Consider the following 19,465-nt stretch of genomic DNA (forward strand, 5'->3'; position numbering starts at 1 on the left):
AATTAACTTTATATATCGGATTGCGAACCTAGTTTCTTTTTAAAACAAAATAATAAAATAAAATTATTGTAATATAGTAATTTATATTTATAAGAAAATAAAAATAACGATTAATAACAATATTATAAGCAGTAAGCACTTATAATAAAAACGTAATATGCTTTTCTGTAAATAAAAAGTGGTATACCATAAATTGAGTTTATTTTACAAATTAAATTACAATTTACTCATAAAAAATTTACTTTTATCTTATAAATTTGTGTGGTTTGACTTATATTAGAACCAATATGAATATTGAATATATAATGTGCAAGATGTATGACCAAAATTAATATTCTGGCTTTCAAAATTGGATTGTAGATGAAGTAAAATAATTTTACTCCATTTAATTTTACTATATAAATATATATATTATATATTATAAATTGCACCTTTAGTAGAGACAATTGTTGTTAAATCTTTCGTCCAAAGTGAGAAATATAATTTAATTCATATATTAGTATATGAAATAGAGCTTCATATCAAAGATATATATATATATATATATATATATTGTTCTTAAAATAATAGATCATATGAAAAAATATATATCTTATTTTGTCTTATTTTAATAAATTCATAGTTTGTAGAAATTCAAATATACGAATAGTTATTCTGATGTTCTGACTTTTGTTTCTTATTATTATCTACACTCAGTCAATCCACTAGCTTATGTTTTTTTATATACTTTAAAGTTTTAGTTGGTTTTAAACTGTGTTAATTACTTTACGGTTTTATAAACGCATATGAAATTAAAACATCATAAAAGGTTATATTATATTTTAATGTATTATAATCTTTGATACTCAGTTTGCTTTGGTTACTATAAGAAGAACAAAACAAAAATTGCAAGAGACAGAAAGTGAGAGAGCTAGCTGCGCGGTGGAAGTTGTGTGTTAAAATTGATGTGCTGTAAAAGCATATAAAATACGAACATAAGTGATAACTATGATAAGTGGTTTTTTTAAATAAAATATAAATATTTTATGTACATACAATTTTTATAAATAAATACAATTATTTACTTTATATAAGGTTGTTTTTATTTTACTTATAATTTATTTTTATTATTTAATATGTAAAATTGTATTATTTTTAATTTTTATTGTGGTTATAAAGAATACTCTTTGTTTTAAAATTTCAGAATTTAAATTCAAAAAATAATTAATGGTTTATCTTTATTAATGTTTCTGTATGTAATAAAATACCAATAACTGACTACCTATGTTGCCATGTCCCATTGTGACTTTTGTTTCATTTCTTACAGTTAACTAATATGAATTTGTTTTGTATAAATATTTGAAATTATTATATAACTATTATGTTTCAAAATATTTTGTAAATTAATTGTTTTGTTATTGAAATCTTCTAAAACTATTTTTTACATTATATTGTCTCATGAACTTCTAAGATAATATTATTTAGATTTACCACATTCTTATTAAAGTAAAGTGTAACATATTAAAATTTATTGGAATATTTATAGTATAATCAATAAACGTAAATAATTACAAATCGTATTAAAATTTTACCGAATATGTTACTTTATATTACAAATTTATTATTAAAAATGTAAAAATATAATATAATTTTTGGTTTTTTTTTTTTTTTGTTTAAAATATAATTTTTAATAGTTTTTTAGTTCAATGTATACTGAACTTTATTTTATACATTTTTAATTTTTTGTGAATTAGATTGGGTAAAGGTAGTACAATAAACTAAAAAGTAATTAACTAAATATATCTATATTGTTGGTGTCTAATGGGAATATCAGAGAAACTGTGGGTGGAATGATGAGTTATTGTCTAGGGACAGACACAGAAACTTCAAAAGCGATTATTGTCGAAACTTTACAGAAACAGTATTTATAGGAATTATTAAAGAAATAATAAAAATAAAAATCAAGAGTTACTTTTTTTTTTTTTTTTTTAGAAAATCTTAACAATAGGATTGTCAGATGAAGTGTATGTTTTTTACTTTTATTTTTTTTTTCTTTAGCTGGGCAAAGCAATATCGATTTTGTCTACAGAACGTATTTGACATTTTGAACCTGTGCCAACAATTTTTCAAAAACCTCGAACATAATTTTTATTTTTTCAAGAAATATATTGTAGGTATTTTTAACATGGAATTTACGATTTTTCTTTTCCAATTTATGTTAACAAAAAAATAATAAATAAATAAATAAAAAAATAACAATAATAAAAAAAAACGCAACAAAGGAAATATTTCTGACACGTGTTTTTAGGTTATTTATCTATAAGGAAATGAAAATATATTATCTTTTATTGTACTTACATTCATTGTTATATTTATTTGACATTAATGTGTTCAACAAAAAAAAAAAACCACAATCAATAAATATTTTAATTTTATCATTCAGTCATATAAAATGAGTTTAAGATATTTATCTAAATAATAATTATTATGTAGCACGAGATGACTTATTACTTTACTAAGAAAGAAGAATTTTCCCATGGGTCTCCGTCCCTATTTACATGCATTTTGGAAAATGGGGCCCTTATTCATCGTTGGACTGTTGAATATCACTTTGATATAGGTTGCAAGGAATATGAATTAGTAACGAGAATGGTTTATCTACTGATGTCATCTAGGATATACTATTTGTTTCTGTATATACTGAAGTAACTCTAAACAAAATATTGGTAAAAAGTGTAAGTTTATTTTCTGTATTTTTTTAATGCTTCGTTCACTTATTATATAACACTCACTTCGTGAGTGTGCTGTGTTATGATATAAATTTAAAACCAATAATCAATAATTAGTATCATTTATAAAATAATATTGGATAAAGCTTAATAAAAAAAAAAATAATAATAATAATTACATTCAATTAGGTAAGTATACTGATCTTGAAATATTTTCAACAGTTGTAGCAATTATACAATAAATTATTGTTATACTGATAACACACTTATATAATTTCATAACATTATTAAACTTCAATATTAAATACTAAATTACATTGTATCATATGCAGATGAATTAATCTATAATTCAAATTACGTACACAACTAATAATTCAATGTCATATTAAATATTTAAGTTGTGTTTAGTTATTATGTACACCATCGTTACCATATTATAACTGATAAGATATAATTGTATTTTATTTTTAAAAATTGGTCTATCAAAAAATAGGACAAGGATAGAAGCTTATTACAATTCAAACTAAAATAATATTTAAAAAACCTTTGTTATTTTAAATTTAAAAAATATCATCAGTTCTTATAATTTTAATTATTTTAACTAAGGAAAATTAATTTTCTTAAAGATTAATTATAACGATAGAGTGCAAATAAAAGTTTTAATATTATGATAAGAATTACAAATATTGTAGTGTTAAAATAAAATATAGCTACAACATATGATAATATAATAAAAATATCTGGTTTTAATGGAAACTAATAAGTAATAACATTCAAAGGTGTTACACAGATAAAACAGTAAGACAAAAGTATAATATATTATAGAGTTAATAGCTCTAATGATATGTCAGCCTAAAGTTTTGAACTACCTAAAGATATCAGCTTTAATCTCTTAGTAAACTTCAAATCCCTGGTATCTACATTGTCTATAGAACGAACACCTTTAAAACAACACCTCCGGGTAAATTTAAATCTATTAAATTCGTTTATGACAAATATTTAACATAGGTATGTGCCACGTGGTTAGACAAATAATTGTTCAAAATAAATTATGAAAAATATACAATTTATATAAAAAATCAAATTCATAAATATATACACGATATCTAACTTTAAGACTAATATCAGTTAACTATCAAACATGTGTTTACAAAATAGAATAGTGTCGTCTGGCTTGTAGCCGATATAGTATAGTTATATATTATGTAATGCTGAGCCAAAACGACTATAACCTTACTCAATACTGTTATCATAAGACAAATATGGACTTTGTCCAATATTTTAATAGTCTCCTATATCCTATATTTTAGATTTTCAGTTGTCGATGGTAAATTTATAATTTTTCAATATAATTTTTTTTTCTATATGAACCATTTATCAATGTAAAGAAACAAAGAGTATCAATCAATAAATTTCAGATAGATTTAATATTGTAATGGCACATATCAATATCTAAATATCACACTAGGTCATGTGGAAAAAAAGGAAAAGAAAAATGCATCCTTAAAAACTATCCTTATTTTTAGCTGTCGTATTTAGTCAAGTGTTTCACAGTCAATTTATCGTAATATTTGAAATTCTTTATATGCTCTAAAAATCATTTAAAAATATTTTAATAAAACGTATAACATATTAATATGGTTCAGCTGTAGTATATAAAATATACACTATGATGATTTAAATAATAACTGGAAATCAGAGTAATAGTTGAGTACAATGAAATATTATTAATTAATGCAAGAATTTAAAAAATTAGTTTCCTGGCTAAATAAAATAATGTCAGTACACTTGGACGAACACAAAAAGTCTGTTTCAATATTATAATCATCGGTATAATCGTGATATATTAATAAACATAATTACATCTAAATTTCACTATTTAGAATTGAATATATTTTTAGCAAAGATTCTTTAAAAGCGTTTAGTATTTTTTCTTTTTGTATTTAATAATTTATTATAATATCGTTTATATGATTTATATTATATGTTATTGTTTTGTGTGCTTTCAATATTTAAAAAATAAATAAATTGCTTATAAAATAAAATAATAGTAAATTAATATTTATAATATTGTAATAAGGTAATAACTGTTAAAAAAAAAAACACGTTTATATTATTACATAATATATTGATATGAACTATTATTGAACTAGTTTTGTCATTGCTAGTAGCAATATTTGTCTATAGCTAAAATTATATTTTCAATTAAATATATGAAAAAAAATACAATTTATTAGATTTGTCTACTGCAATCGTAATGTACTTAATATATTTATTTCAAAACATATAAAAATTTATTTAATATAATTTAATAGTATTTACTTATATTATCTTTTATGAAAACGTTGAATGATTAATCCAGTATCAGATCAAACTTTATTGAATTCACATAGTTAACTACAATAAAATATTCAACATACATTAATAATTGTATAACAAAATCTATTTGTTTGACAAAGAAAATTGAAAAATATATCGTTTTAATTAATTTTTTTTTTAATATCAACTAAGATAAATTTACATTTTCAGTTTTTAGCAATATGCTCTCATCCAATCATCCAATCAAATGAGACAATTCAGAAAGTGCAACTTATTATTACAATATACTTATTATGTAACCCAACTTATACTGTATACTTATATGTTTTTGTGTGCTTTTGCCAATTTCAAACATTTTAAGTAGTTAAAACATGAACTGTAATAATACACCCACATTATACTACTCACATACCAGTCATACTGTACTGTTCAGGCATATTTGATAAAAACTTCTATAATTAATTTAAATGGTAGGTAAGCATAATACAATTTTTTTCTATTTCAAGTAGATATTTATTTTAAGAATAAGTTGTCCTTCTGTTATATACTTTATAATTGTTTTATCAATATAAATCTGTGACAGATGGTCGTAATATTTATGCGGGCATGTGAACTTAATATTATTATACTCGTATTACTCCAATAAATAAACGGACGAGAAAAGTTTACTGGTATATCATTTTTTTTCTAATTTTCTTGAGTTGTTTTATATTTTTGCCTAAAATGGTAATTTTTCTGTTAACAAAACAACTATATAATTTAATATTTAGTATTTATATTTATTGTATAGCGTCGTATTAAATTACATACTACAATACATAGTATACTCATTGTGCAATAAGTTTCATAAAAAAAAAAATAATAAATACCTCTGATGTAATCCCACGTCAATTTATAACGACAATTAATCTCAAGATATAATAATATCAGATAAGCGTTATAATATTTTTTCGATATATTTTAAGCACTGTGCTGATTTCGGTTTAACGCTAATCCACCAGTATACAAACAAACCATTCAACAACGTACTAGGCGCCAAAATATGAATAATAATAACACATTATTCAATTTACTCAATACCCTTTAACATTAAATTTTATAAACAATTTTTACTTTGAGCTTTTTATAGAAAATTATATTAAATGAAATATAAAAAAATATAAGTTTAAAGTTATGAATTTCGTGTTATTAATAATTTTAAGGTTTGTTGGTACTATGACATATTAAAACGTATTATTATTATTTAAACAATTACCATCATTATCTTTATTTTCGAATGTTATATTAATGTTTCATTAAAACTAAACGTTTTTAGATTTGGTTAATACACGATATATAATTTATATAATTATAGTCCTCGCTTGTGAAAATTAAGTGATTTTAGATGAAAAGTAATTTCATCAAATTCTGATGATTGGTATATCAAGTATCTCTAGTTTTGGTACTCAAGATTGTACATGCAATTTAAAATTTATATTTAATAAATCAATGACAGAGTTCTGAAGTAATTGATATTTATTTTTGTTTCATTCTTAATTGTTAAATCTATAATTTATTTTAGAATGAATATGATTGAGTATAATTATACATTTTAGTAGTTTTGTCATCGCGAAATGATAGTTCAAATGTGTTTATTTTTATAAAAAATTAGAAAAATTTAAAACCACCGTACTTTTTACTACTTTAAATGTAAAAAAACTCTTAACTAATGAATATTTTTGAACAATAATAGATTATGATCTAAAACTTTTCTGAAGTAGTAGAGTATACTAAAAACAGAAATTTTATTTTTATTTTTGTTTAGAAAACCCGAAAGAAACCAATAGTACTAAGCTTATAATAACTGATTACATTAACTTATTTTAAAATGTTATTGATTTAAAGTATTAACATGTTTTGAAATATTGATACAAACTAATGTAATATATGTATATATATAATTAAAATGTAGAACTAGGTATTTCTTTTTCATTGTAATAATACATAATTTTACCTTTTATTTATGTACTGAAGTTTTGGTTATTTAGTTACAAAATTAGTTTTTCTTTAGATCCAACATAAAGGTATTATATGATGCTAATATATAATATGATTATATTGTTAGTGTATTTAAAATTAACATAGTTTCCATTCTATTGTAATCAATTAAAAAACATTTAATAGTTGTTTATTGTAATTTCACGTAAAACATTGTTGTTGCTTTCAATTCCATAACAATTATAACTTTGTAAAGTTGAATATACTTATTCAAATTATAGCGCTAAATTGGATATAAGTGTATAATATCATACCAGAGTTAATTTAGCATGATATTATGAGAATTTGTTCACATATTTATGTTAGAGAACACAATGTACTTGCACATTAATTTTTTTAAACACTATTTTATAAAACAGTTACCCGAATAAACCATTTGAGCTAGAACAATAATAATTAGAATCGATGCTTATTGGTGTCGGACTACCCATACAATAATATTCAAAAAGTACTTCGTAGCTGATGCATGTTACGTTTCGAATAACATGTTATTACATATCGCAGTTTAGGCGTGAAAAGTTGGCAATAATCACAATCCATAAACACACATATCCGACTCAATGTTATACGAAAATATAGTTCAACGTGTATATGTCAGTCGTATGTGTGCAACCGAGTACAGAGTATGACAACGACCAGATGTCGCGTGTCCGGCGGCGTTTGTTGGTTCGCAGATTTTTCCGGTCCGTGTGCGTCGACCGTTGTATATAGCCGTCCAGATAGTCATACACACAGTTTGTGACGGGAAAAAAAGCTGACAGTGGGTTCCTCACTATTTGTTTTCACAATAAATAATGAAGACGAGTGGCTGTGTGTGGATAGAGGTTACGGTGCGCGTGCGTGTCAGTTCAGCGTATATGAAATTTAACGAATATAATATGAGGCACCGCACACTCTTTTTGAAAACAATATTCTATTGGCAGTTTTAGACTTCATGCTTTTATCGTATATTGTGTATACGACGAGATGGTTCTTTTATCGCTACACTATCATATTTTAATCAGTGAATACAAGTGTTTTTAAAAACATTTTTCCGCATAATTTGAAGTCATTAAAATACATTTTTCTTAAGTTTTTCACATTTTCAAATGTCAACGTACATACTTAAATTTTACAAACTACACATTTTTCTAAGAATTTAAAAGTACACAAATTTGATTTTGGAATGACTTTTACCTACTTAGGTATAAATAATTACTTAAACATTATAGTTTTGAATATTTAGATGAATATGAAATTCTAATTGAATAGTACGGTACTTACACGATATAGGTCGTTATTGAGGGTAATGAAATAAAGTTGGTATTTCGACCACGTCAGTGCGACAATGTTTATTTATTTTTCATACTGTTATTTTTATTATTGTTAACTTTATTTTATATTTGGAGATGGTGACTGTGCATAAACAGTCAAATATCATTATTTGTATGCTCATACATACCTACACCTTTTGAATGGAAAATGCGACTGACTCGAAGACAATGTCGTGAAGTAGTAACGTAAATTATTGTCATCAGTGAATCAGACATACTGTTTCAGCAGCGTTTTATTATAATTATTTGTATATATATATACTACAGAATTTGTAAATTTTAATATCCATGTTTAATGTATATATGATGCGTATAATGTTGTAATTATTTTTTATTAATTTCTTTTTAACATGTTAATTGGTGCTTTAGCAGTTTTATTTATGAACTTTAGAACTAAATATTTGGCTATAAAATATGCAGAAATGTAATTATTATTAAAAAACATTTATATTTCAATTATTACCTTTTATCCAACTACATAATATTTTGTAACTAGTATTAATTGATTTTCAAAAATAATTACAAATCAAACACCCTTATTTTTATATTTAATACAGTTAATTAAAAAAAGATATGCTTTTTATAATGTAGTCTTATTAGAACCAAGTGTTGAATATTAAAATTATTATTTATTGTGTACATTTATATGAATTAAGTTAAGTAAATACGGCATGTTATTAAAAATCTATTCAATAGAAATTAACAATAAATACGTAGGTATTCAATTGAAATAGTGACTTACTTATAATATTAGTGATATAATATGATCTAATAATGTTTTTATTTCAATAAATATTTTTATTGATTAACATTATATTAATACTATTAATAATATTTGAGCCACGAATACAATTTATTGAAATAAAATAGGCAAATAATGGTTCAAGCAAAGTTCTTTGAGACCATTGATTTTGATATTATGAAATTACTGAAACAGAAAATATTTAATGAGTTTCTTTTAAAATGTAGTCATCTAAAAGTTATTAAATTTGACATAATTAATAAATTACAATTTATATGAGATATGATTTACATTTTACTATAGAAGTTTAGCTAGCACACTTAAAGCTTATGTATAGATTGAAAATTACTAAGTACAGAGTTATTCAAAATTAATCATCTCATGGTTTGCATCTAGCTTCCTGGCCCCTTACGCCATGTGACTACATATTTTGGCGGTATATGTTTAAGGTACCATATACGTACTATCGTATGATAATTATATTATCATAAACCAAAGAGGATAAAAGAATTAGCGTAATCAATTACGTATGATACGATCAGATTGTGATAGATACGTATTAAATAAATTACAGTTTTGACTAGATGACCTAGATGACATATGTGGCTAAGAGAAGCCACATAGAACAGTTATTGATACCATTAAATACATTTGAAATACTATTTTTTTAATTTTATGTATCATTATGTTACTTTATACTTGAAACAATTAAAACTAAAAATATATAAGCATTTGAAATTGGATGAACAATTACGAATAACCCTTTATAATATTAAGTATATTTGCTATAAAAAATATATATACTAGATAAAAAGATTTTAATATAATGTGTGTAATTACAACATTATTTGATTAATTTATTATTTGTAATAATAAATTTAAAAATAGCTTTTACACTTTTAATTTGTTATGCATTTTGGCATGTCATATATTCGTTTGTTGCTCCTTTAATTTCATTTTGCCAAGCAATAGCAACACAAATAATTTTAATCAAACATTTTAGTCACTAATTCTACAGTTATTACTGTTACGAAGTATATATTAAATTGTTGTAAACGTATATATTTTATCTATTAGTAAAATCAATAGTTCAATTCGAAAACAATAATATATCGTAACTTTATAATAAATTGTTAACACCTTCTAAAATCGGTATTCGCCAACCTAACCTTATGTCATTATGGTAAATCCTTTTGTGAAACGGATATGGACAAAGATAATAATATTATAAGCTGGTCTAAAATGTAAATAAAACTAATCGCATTATTAACAAACTCCGATAATATAATTTAATTTTACAATATTTTAATCATAAATTAATTTTTAATAAAAATATTATAATTTAAAATAAACCTACTAGTGTAAATCGTTAAATGTATAATATTAATTTAATATATATGTATATAACATCTAAGAATAACAAACATTTTGATATGAGTCTATTTAATGACTACTGTTTGAATTCAACATACAATTAACGATTAACGGTTATTTTGCATCAGATTTCTTAATTTCTTATAAAATTATAAATATATAGAATTAAGAACGTAATAAGTATATGTGTAGTACACAGAAATTAACCAAATCGTTGGATATATTATAAACTGAGAATTAATAATATAACACAGACTTTTGTTTATTATATTAAACTATGATATTGTAAGTCCTATGATACAATATATATATAAATATAATAACTATTGTGTTATTTTTTTTATAAGTACATAAAAATGTTTTTAATTACATTAACCTCGTATTTAAACAATTTTTCAATCATATAAAATGATTTTGTCAAAACTTATTTATCATTTTAATATTTATTTTTCAGGAAACAATAAAAGATAAAATATCACCTTTCATGTAAGTAATGCGAAAATATACATGATGTAGTTTATTGTATTGGTAAGTTAGACTTCAAAGTTTTTGCTTAAGCTGAATTCAGACAAGACACAAGAAAAAGCCTTGACCGTTACTGACCTAGATTTATTTTATACTGTAGGAAAACTTTGTAGCCTGGCAGTAAACTATAATAATACAAATAAAAAATAACGATTTACATGTACATATTCATTACTCTTATTTCCTTTCCAGTAATGTGGATAGTGTCCGGGATGTATGCCTATTTGTTATTTCCGGTTACGGTAACCAATAGTGAAAATATAGAGAAAATATAAAAAAATAAAATCTATAAATATATTTGAAATAACTTATAAGGCAGTAACGTACATTTTTCAAGAGCTAGTAAGCCCAGGAGAAAATTATAATGTGAAATAAATTCTAATTCTCAATCTATACAATTGTAAAGAGTCTATTTTTAGAAAATCTAAAAGTGTCATATTTACTCTAAATCTTATTTGGTTTTTGTATAAAAAATTATTAACAGATTTCAAACACATTTTAATATAATTGTATTAGGTTTAATTTATCTAAATGAAATCTGTACAAGAAAATTAAATGTTTTGTCAATCTTTAATAATATCATTTTTTTATTATAATTATTTTTTAAATATATTTTTAGTAAAATTATTCATATAAATATTGTGATACGCAAGTGTCGTACAACTTTCAACAGTGATAATTTAATATTAATTTATTTTAATTGCCTCATCATAAGTTTAGAGAGAATAAAGAGAATATTTTTACTTATAGGTCAGTTGCGTCAATAATTTTATTGTAAAGGTAAATGTTTTCTTTATTTTATATAGTTAACCAAATATATGCAAAAATCTTATCAAATGATATTTACAAAAGCAGCTGAGAGAAATTATCTATTAATTCAAAGCACTGTCTCCTACTAGTAACATTTGACTAGTATATTACTTTGAAATATTTTGGTTACACAAATTAAAATGTTGTTATAAGTATTTGAATCATATAATTTACTAAACTTTATCTTAATATCTTAAATAATGTAACATTGAACTAATATACAAATATTATCTTTATTACCATATTATGTGTATATGAGTTATTTTTCCATTATATTATTTTATGGAAAGGATTTAATGTTACTTAAGCTTCCCTTAAATTTAACTATCATATATAATATTATTCAAAAATATTAATTTAGAAAACTCATGTCTTTTAATTATAATATATTATATTATTATGTGATAATTGTAGTTTCTAAAATTAACATAGGAAAAAAACAAAAAAAAATTTCAATTAAAATGTATTTAAATTTATTTTAGACACTATTAAATTTGCGTATACATTATATTATTATAATATTATAGGTATGTGATATCTCTTATTATGATGTTTAGGTTCATTAAATAGCTTTTATTTTTATTTTATTTTTCTAAATTTTTAAGTTTATGACACGTAAACAATGGAGTGGGAAGGGGGTTTGTGAGTTCAATGGGGGGGAATATCCCCCTTCTCCGAAATATTTTAAATTACATATCTACTTAAATTTATTATTTCCGTAAATTACATATCTACTCAAATTTATTATTTCCATAAATATAATAAATAATTGTATTTATTGGCTCCCGGCCTTTTTTAACGATTTTTTTTTTTTGTGTACGCCTGACTATGACAATGTGTTTCATATAACTTGAATGAAATTCCACAAGAACAAAATATACAATACTAATTAATTTAGTAGGTACCTATATTTAGTTAGTATTATGTAATTTTACATAAAGCCATTAATAGAACTGTAAATAAAAAAAAATTAATAAAATAAAATAAAATATAGTCACATTATATCAAATATATGAAATATTGATATTTTACTATCTTACGTTTGTTATCTACAACTTCTCTTACAACCGTAGTCAGTATTATTAAATATTATACCTACAAATAGTTAATCTATATTATTATGATTGATTGTTTTCGATTAAAATCATGGTGGTCAATGGTATATTTTAGCTAGTGGTTCATTAATATTCTTCGTTTATAAAAATAAACAGTTTTTCCTTCCAGAATTAAATCTTAAGCACCAATTATTTTGTCTTGAAAGGTATGAAAATAGCGATGTGTTACTAGAATTTTCACTAAGTTTGTTTCGAAAACATATCAATCATAATATCATGAATAATATAAGTGGATATATAAAGGAATATATTTATATACATTTATAGCATTGAGGTAAAAAAATTGTAAATAAAGCTTAGTAAATAAATACCAAATTCTTACTTAAAAAATATGTATTGACCATATTTAATAATAAAAAGTGTATGATATTTTATTCAGACATATTTTTGCTCATTTCGAATACGTGCCGAATATTTACGCGAATTCTATCTTTTTTTTTCTTTGGCAACAATTCAGTCGTTCAAAGGTCTTGCAAAAATGTTTTTTATTTCATGTATATACATATATTAAACCAGGAAAAGGTCAAACCTTCTAAAACTCTGTGGACAGCGACGTCCGAGTAAATGCCACTAGTCTATAAATATAGACTTCGGACTGAGTAATATTATGGACGTACAAAGGTTTTCAAGTGGCCCTAAAGAATAAGATGGAATGTGATTGGGTCATAGAATGAAAATATCTTTAACAGAATATTGCCATTGGCGCTTCTTCATATTTAATTCAAAAATTAAATTATTATTATGTTTTGTTACATTATTAATAAAATTAATGTTTACTATTTTATTTTAAGGGGAAAAAATATTAGGTTTTTATTTATCTTGTACTTATGTAAACAACTCAGAGGATTCAACTGTGTTTATTAATGAACCGTGAAACTTGATGATTTCCTGAAATGAAAGTTATAATGTTAAGATGTTAAACCTGCTGTGAAATTGACTTAAAAATAAAACAACGCACTTGTCCAACTATAAAACAAAGTAATATCTAACGAGTGTTACATAAATATGGTTGAATTCTGTAGGATTCAATTTAATTAACCATCATAATAACTCAACTACTATGTTATAAAATATGTTCAGCCGAATAAAATTATCTTAGTTTTCTAAGCATATATAAAAAAAAACGTGTTCACAATGTTTGAAACCTTTGGCGCATAAATAGCTATAAAAATAATCGGAGTTAAGTTTATATTTTTGAAACCTTATTATGGATGATAATAATACTGGTTGTAGGGACTATGATTGAGGGACACTCGTTTGTATAGTTTATTAAATATTTTATTGTTTCTTTTAGATACATTTTTATGAAATTGCAAACGGCTGTAGTTCATTATATTCAATATTAACTACAACTATCGTTATAATTAAGCTCAAATTTATAATTTAAATGTATGTTATTTTTATTATTAATCACTAAATTTACAATAGTAATGAAATAACACATAAATTCCTATAAACCATCATCGATCCTGAAGGTCTAAAATTTAAATTTCTGTTTACATAATATAATATAGAATATTGGCATGTCAATTTCACGGTTTCGAGAACTTATCTACCTGTGTCCGCGTGCAGTATAGCTTGTTATGTGTATGTATAATACTGTAAATTATCATATCTTCACTATCCCATCAAATTACTAAGCCGAATATATTATATGACAACAACGACTATGATGGTAATAAACAGTTTTCATATTGAATAAACCTTGTTTTTCATGGTACGTTTGATTTTTAACTTCACGGAACTATATACTTGTACAATACGCTGGAAAAACGTATGCCAGTGGAATTTACGATCAAAGTATTTTCGATGATATATTTTTGTGAGACATAATACAATATCTATTATTATGATGTATACCACGCAGATAAAATAAAAATATGACCCAGGGTACTATTTGATTGATTTCCCCGAAACGAAAATATTTTTCTCTTTAATTTTTTACATTCTTAAAATATTTTAAGTAATTTAAATTATATAATAATTATCCTACACGAATCAAACTGAGCTAACTTTTACATAATTATATTCGTATATCATTGTATATTACTAAAATAAATAAAATATTTACTTAAGTTTTAATATTATAATATTTCATATTATATTTAAAACCAGTAATATTTCATGTAACTTACCTTATTAATAATTCATTTTAACACGATAATATTAGAAAAGTAAATTATATTACCTATATAATAATTGGTGTATATTAATAGCATTATTTTTAACACAGAAAATAAAAGCTTAAAAATTGTATTGTTTGTTAGATTAAATAGCTTTAAGTTTTGCTTAATATTTAACTCAAAAAAGTTCAGACAAGATCAGTGATATTTTATTATGTCAAACACTCGTCTCGTTTCGCTCACTTTAGGGTAGGCCAATGTTGTATTATTATTTATTATATTAAGCATTTGAAAGCAATAATAAATCATCGCATTTGAAAAATGGTTCTGAGTTTAGCTCGTCTTAATATAGTGAGGTTATAAAAACATTAGTACTTACAGCAATAATTTATGGGTAAAGATTTTAAAATTTAACGAATTCGGTAATGAAACTGACTTAAATTCAAATGTCTCAATCATATTAAAATAATATATTATTATTGTTCAAGATAAATGTCTCATGTTGTAAAATTAAATCGGATTTATTTGTTGTAAATGTCAGTAATACAAATATATAATTTTAAAATCTTCATTGGAATTTTTTTCTATTGATATTTCAATGTAGTTAAAATTTAAAATGAATAAATATATTTTTCTTTAATTTAATAAAATTTAGTTGAACATTTTTAAATTATTATTAAATATATTTGTTTAAATAAAACTAGAAAATATAATTTTTGAATCCATTTATAATATGATTACAACAGTTATAATATACCTAAACTAAAATGATCAATCTTAATCTATTTATGCTTAAAAGAATATTACATAGTATTGTAAGATTGCATGTAATTTTTTAGTTAATTATTTGAGTTTTCAAGCAGGATTTTAATGTTTTTTATTAATTTTTTCATAATTTCCTCATTTATATTGTAAAACATTATCTATTAATTTTATCTTGAAGACAGTAATTTATTACTATAATAAGACTGTAGTCTGCAATAAAAAAAAATAATAATAAGATATTATGTTATTTTTGTATACTTGGTTCTTTTGGTTATTTTTAAAGATATGATAATATTATTATTCCTTAAAATCTTTTGCTGTGATATTTTGTTTATATTATTTAAATACACTTTTTTCTCGATATCTTGCAGACGCGAAATGCGGATAAGAGGGGCGATGCAATACGCCAATCATCCCGGAGCCACCAGTTAAGGGCGAGAAAAAAAAACATCGAGAAAAAAAATATATATAAATAAAAAGCTACATCAACGTCCTAAACCCCATCCATTAAAACGAATTTGTATTTTTTTTTTTTGTTATGTTTCAACTCAGTGGATATGTTTTTGCCCTGGCAAATTGGGCACATTATCGTTAGCGTCGGTTGATGATGGTTTTCGTGTACACGCCCTGTTTTGATAATGCTCCGCACGTAACCTATTGGCACCCTGTCCTTCAAACTATATGCGAAAAAAAATAATAATATCACGTTTGAGTATTTACAAATGGGCGATACTAGGAAAATGGCGGAAAAGAAGTTTTCCACCGTTTTAATAGTAAATTGTTATTGACAGGAATTTATTGGGCGTGGAAGGAACGAATGAAATCTCCAGTCACACGGACGTGAAAACGTGATGACTTATTCCCTAAATAAGAACCAATGCGTGAATATATTTATTTTCTTCTTGGCTTGTTTCCCTTTTTTGTGCGATCTACATGTTTGATTATTAGAGCTAGGCACTTCATGCTCTAAAAAACTTTAAAATGTGCATGTGTTTATTCCCTTAAAAATTACCATATATACTCTGAAAATATGTGAAAATTCTAAAACTCGCTCTTAAAAATAATAATTTTTTTTATTAAAAAACCAAAAATTACAAAATTATTTATTATTAAATAAGAAAATTTTCTTTAAGTATTTTTAATTTAGTTTTCACTAAAAAAAAAAAACTGTATTTAGTCAAGAATATTATACGATCAACGCAAGACGAAAACACATACGATACAAAGTCTATAACAGGCGAGTTTGAAATAAACTGACAGTATTAGGCGTATTTCTTATCGTCCGATTTTATGTTTTTAACAACACACAAATAATTGGCAAAATACATGGTAGTTAGATTATTTAATAATTTTAATCTATTTTTCCAATTTCTAGAAAATTCATATTAAATATTGGATAGTATGTATAAAATAGTATTCTTTATGTCACATACTGTTTTAATTTTTTTTTTTAATAAAATATGTGAAATATGTATTTAAAATACAAATATAACAAAATATGTACTTATAAGAAAAAAAGAGCCAAATATGTAAAATATGCAAAATAAAAATGATTGCTTTAATCTTCTAGTACTATAAAACAAATTTCAAAGAATTACTTGTTTAAATTTAGAATGATTATTGAAAAATATGCAAACTAATACCTAGTCCTATTGATAGTTTATATGTTATATACAATTTACATATCAATATAATATATATAGAATGTTTTCATTTTTCCTGTTTTGTTTGTATAAGGTACATTTTCGTTTTTTAATTGTATTTAAAAAAAGTATTATCCCTTAAGCTTCTCCATATTATTTTGTCTTTCATTTATTTTAAAACTTGATGCATAATACACACTAGAAAATTATTAAAAAACTGCAAACTGTATTATAAGAATATATGCACCTATCCACCATATTATATTTTAATAATATATCTATGTAACCTATGATACCCATCATATGTTTTATGGTTTCTTTAAAATCAAGTTATACGGTTTCTCTGTGGATTTCATATCACGTAAAGACGTGCAATAGTATACATGTATATCGTTAGTCGTAACATTAAATGGAACTTAATTTTGTAATTTTAAACAAGGTTCACTCAATAGAAAATTATTTATTGATCAATTAATAAGAATATTTTAGACTAATTTTTAAATTTCTTTCCATACGTACTTTTTCTCTTAATCCTCTAATTTGTTATTTGTTTAAGTTTTAAGCGATTCAGATTCAATTACATACATTAGATAATAATAACAATCATTCTTTAATAATAATATTAAAAGAAAAAAAAACAATTAAATTAATTAAATAATTAATGATGCTATGAATTTAACCACTATAGAATTACAATGCATTTTAAATGAGTTGAAGTTGACAATATGAACAGATTAATGTATTTATAGTTCTGTTGAAGGGGGTATAGCTTAAATAATAATTCATTTTCGATTTTAGGATAAAATGTATTTTTAGACTCGGTGTTATGATTAGGGTGTTACAAAAAGGGAAATGTAAAGATAAACAAGTAAAAAACTCAGGACATTCAAATTTTCCTGTGAAGATCTTATACAAAATGTATAAATCTAATCACAAGCGACATTTTTCAAGTGTTTCGAGGTTACGCTAGATACTGAATAACATGATGATAAAAACAGTACAACACTTGATGCAAAATATTACTTTAATAATTATTTTGAAAAAGTTGAATAGGTTTATTAGAGAAGTAAATAATAATTGTGTTATTTTGAATCTGAAAAATTTTATTTTAATACGAGTACGATACAATCTAACCGCACGTTAGTAATTTGCATTTATTTACTGTTATAGTAAACATAAATTACTCATATCCTATGTATAGACTACGGCTACTATAATAATTACTTATAGTTACCATACTATAATATTATATGATGTTGTGTACATATAGATAAAATTCAATTCAATACTATGGTTAAATTTTCTAAAATTGTATTTCTATTATCTATACAAGTTGTTATCGATATGGCTATTCTATATTAAATTTTAACAGAGTGGACAAACGTCTAACATTATTATTACCTATGGTGTATTAATTGTTTTTATTTATACAACATGCAATAGATTTATGAACTGCTCTGATGAGAAGATGAGAAGTAGATTATTCATAAAGTAATTTAGACTTCGTTAAGACTGTAACAACAATATAGCATCATTCATCACTATTAAGCGTATATTATATAATATTTAATAATTGAATTTCGTAATTTGATCAATAAAAATTGAGATTTTGTAGACTACTATTAACGACTAATAATAATAAAAGTAAATAGCTTCCTCTCTATCCCTAGAAACTTAATCTATAGTTTTTGAAATTTAACATAGTTTTATATTTAAGGTTATATTTATACTGAAAAATGAATTACCTGTAGATATAAATATAATAGTGATTATATGAAACGTAAGTATATTGAAGTAATAAATACAAATAAAATGATTTTAAAATCAATTTATTAAATTATCTCTGTGATTGTGCTCATTCGTTTAAAACTAATTTGTTAGAGTGTTATACCAACTATAGAGGATGTGGAAAAATAACTCAATTAGAAAACGTAAGGATTGAAAAATAAATAAAATACTTATTTGGTTATATTTATAATTTCTAGACTTTA

General features: G+C 23.4%; 1 protein-coding gene across 3 annotated transcripts in view; it reads left to right on the top strand.

The window, feature by feature from the left end:
* LOC113551315 (octopamine receptor beta-2R-like) overlaps positions 1-19,465 on the top strand; it is a 172,239-nt gene that overhangs the window by 18,209 nt on the left and 134,565 nt on the right. For 2 of the 3 annotated variants that reach the window (XM_026953489.1, XM_026953486.1), the window contains one exon: positions 10,948-10,979. The exons of the other annotated variant lie outside the window; for it this stretch is intronic. The gene's annotated coding sequence lies outside the window, so the exon portion shown is untranslated. The remainder of the gene's footprint in view (positions 1-10,947; positions 10,980-19,465) is intronic. 3 annotated transcript variants of the gene reach the window in all.

This window comes from Rhopalosiphum maidis, chromosome 2, assembly GCF_003676215.2.
Source record: "Rhopalosiphum maidis isolate BTI-1 chromosome 2, ASM367621v3, whole genome shotgun sequence".
NCBI classification, from domain to species: Eukaryota; Metazoa; Arthropoda; class Insecta; order Hemiptera; family Aphididae; genus Rhopalosiphum; species Rhopalosiphum maidis.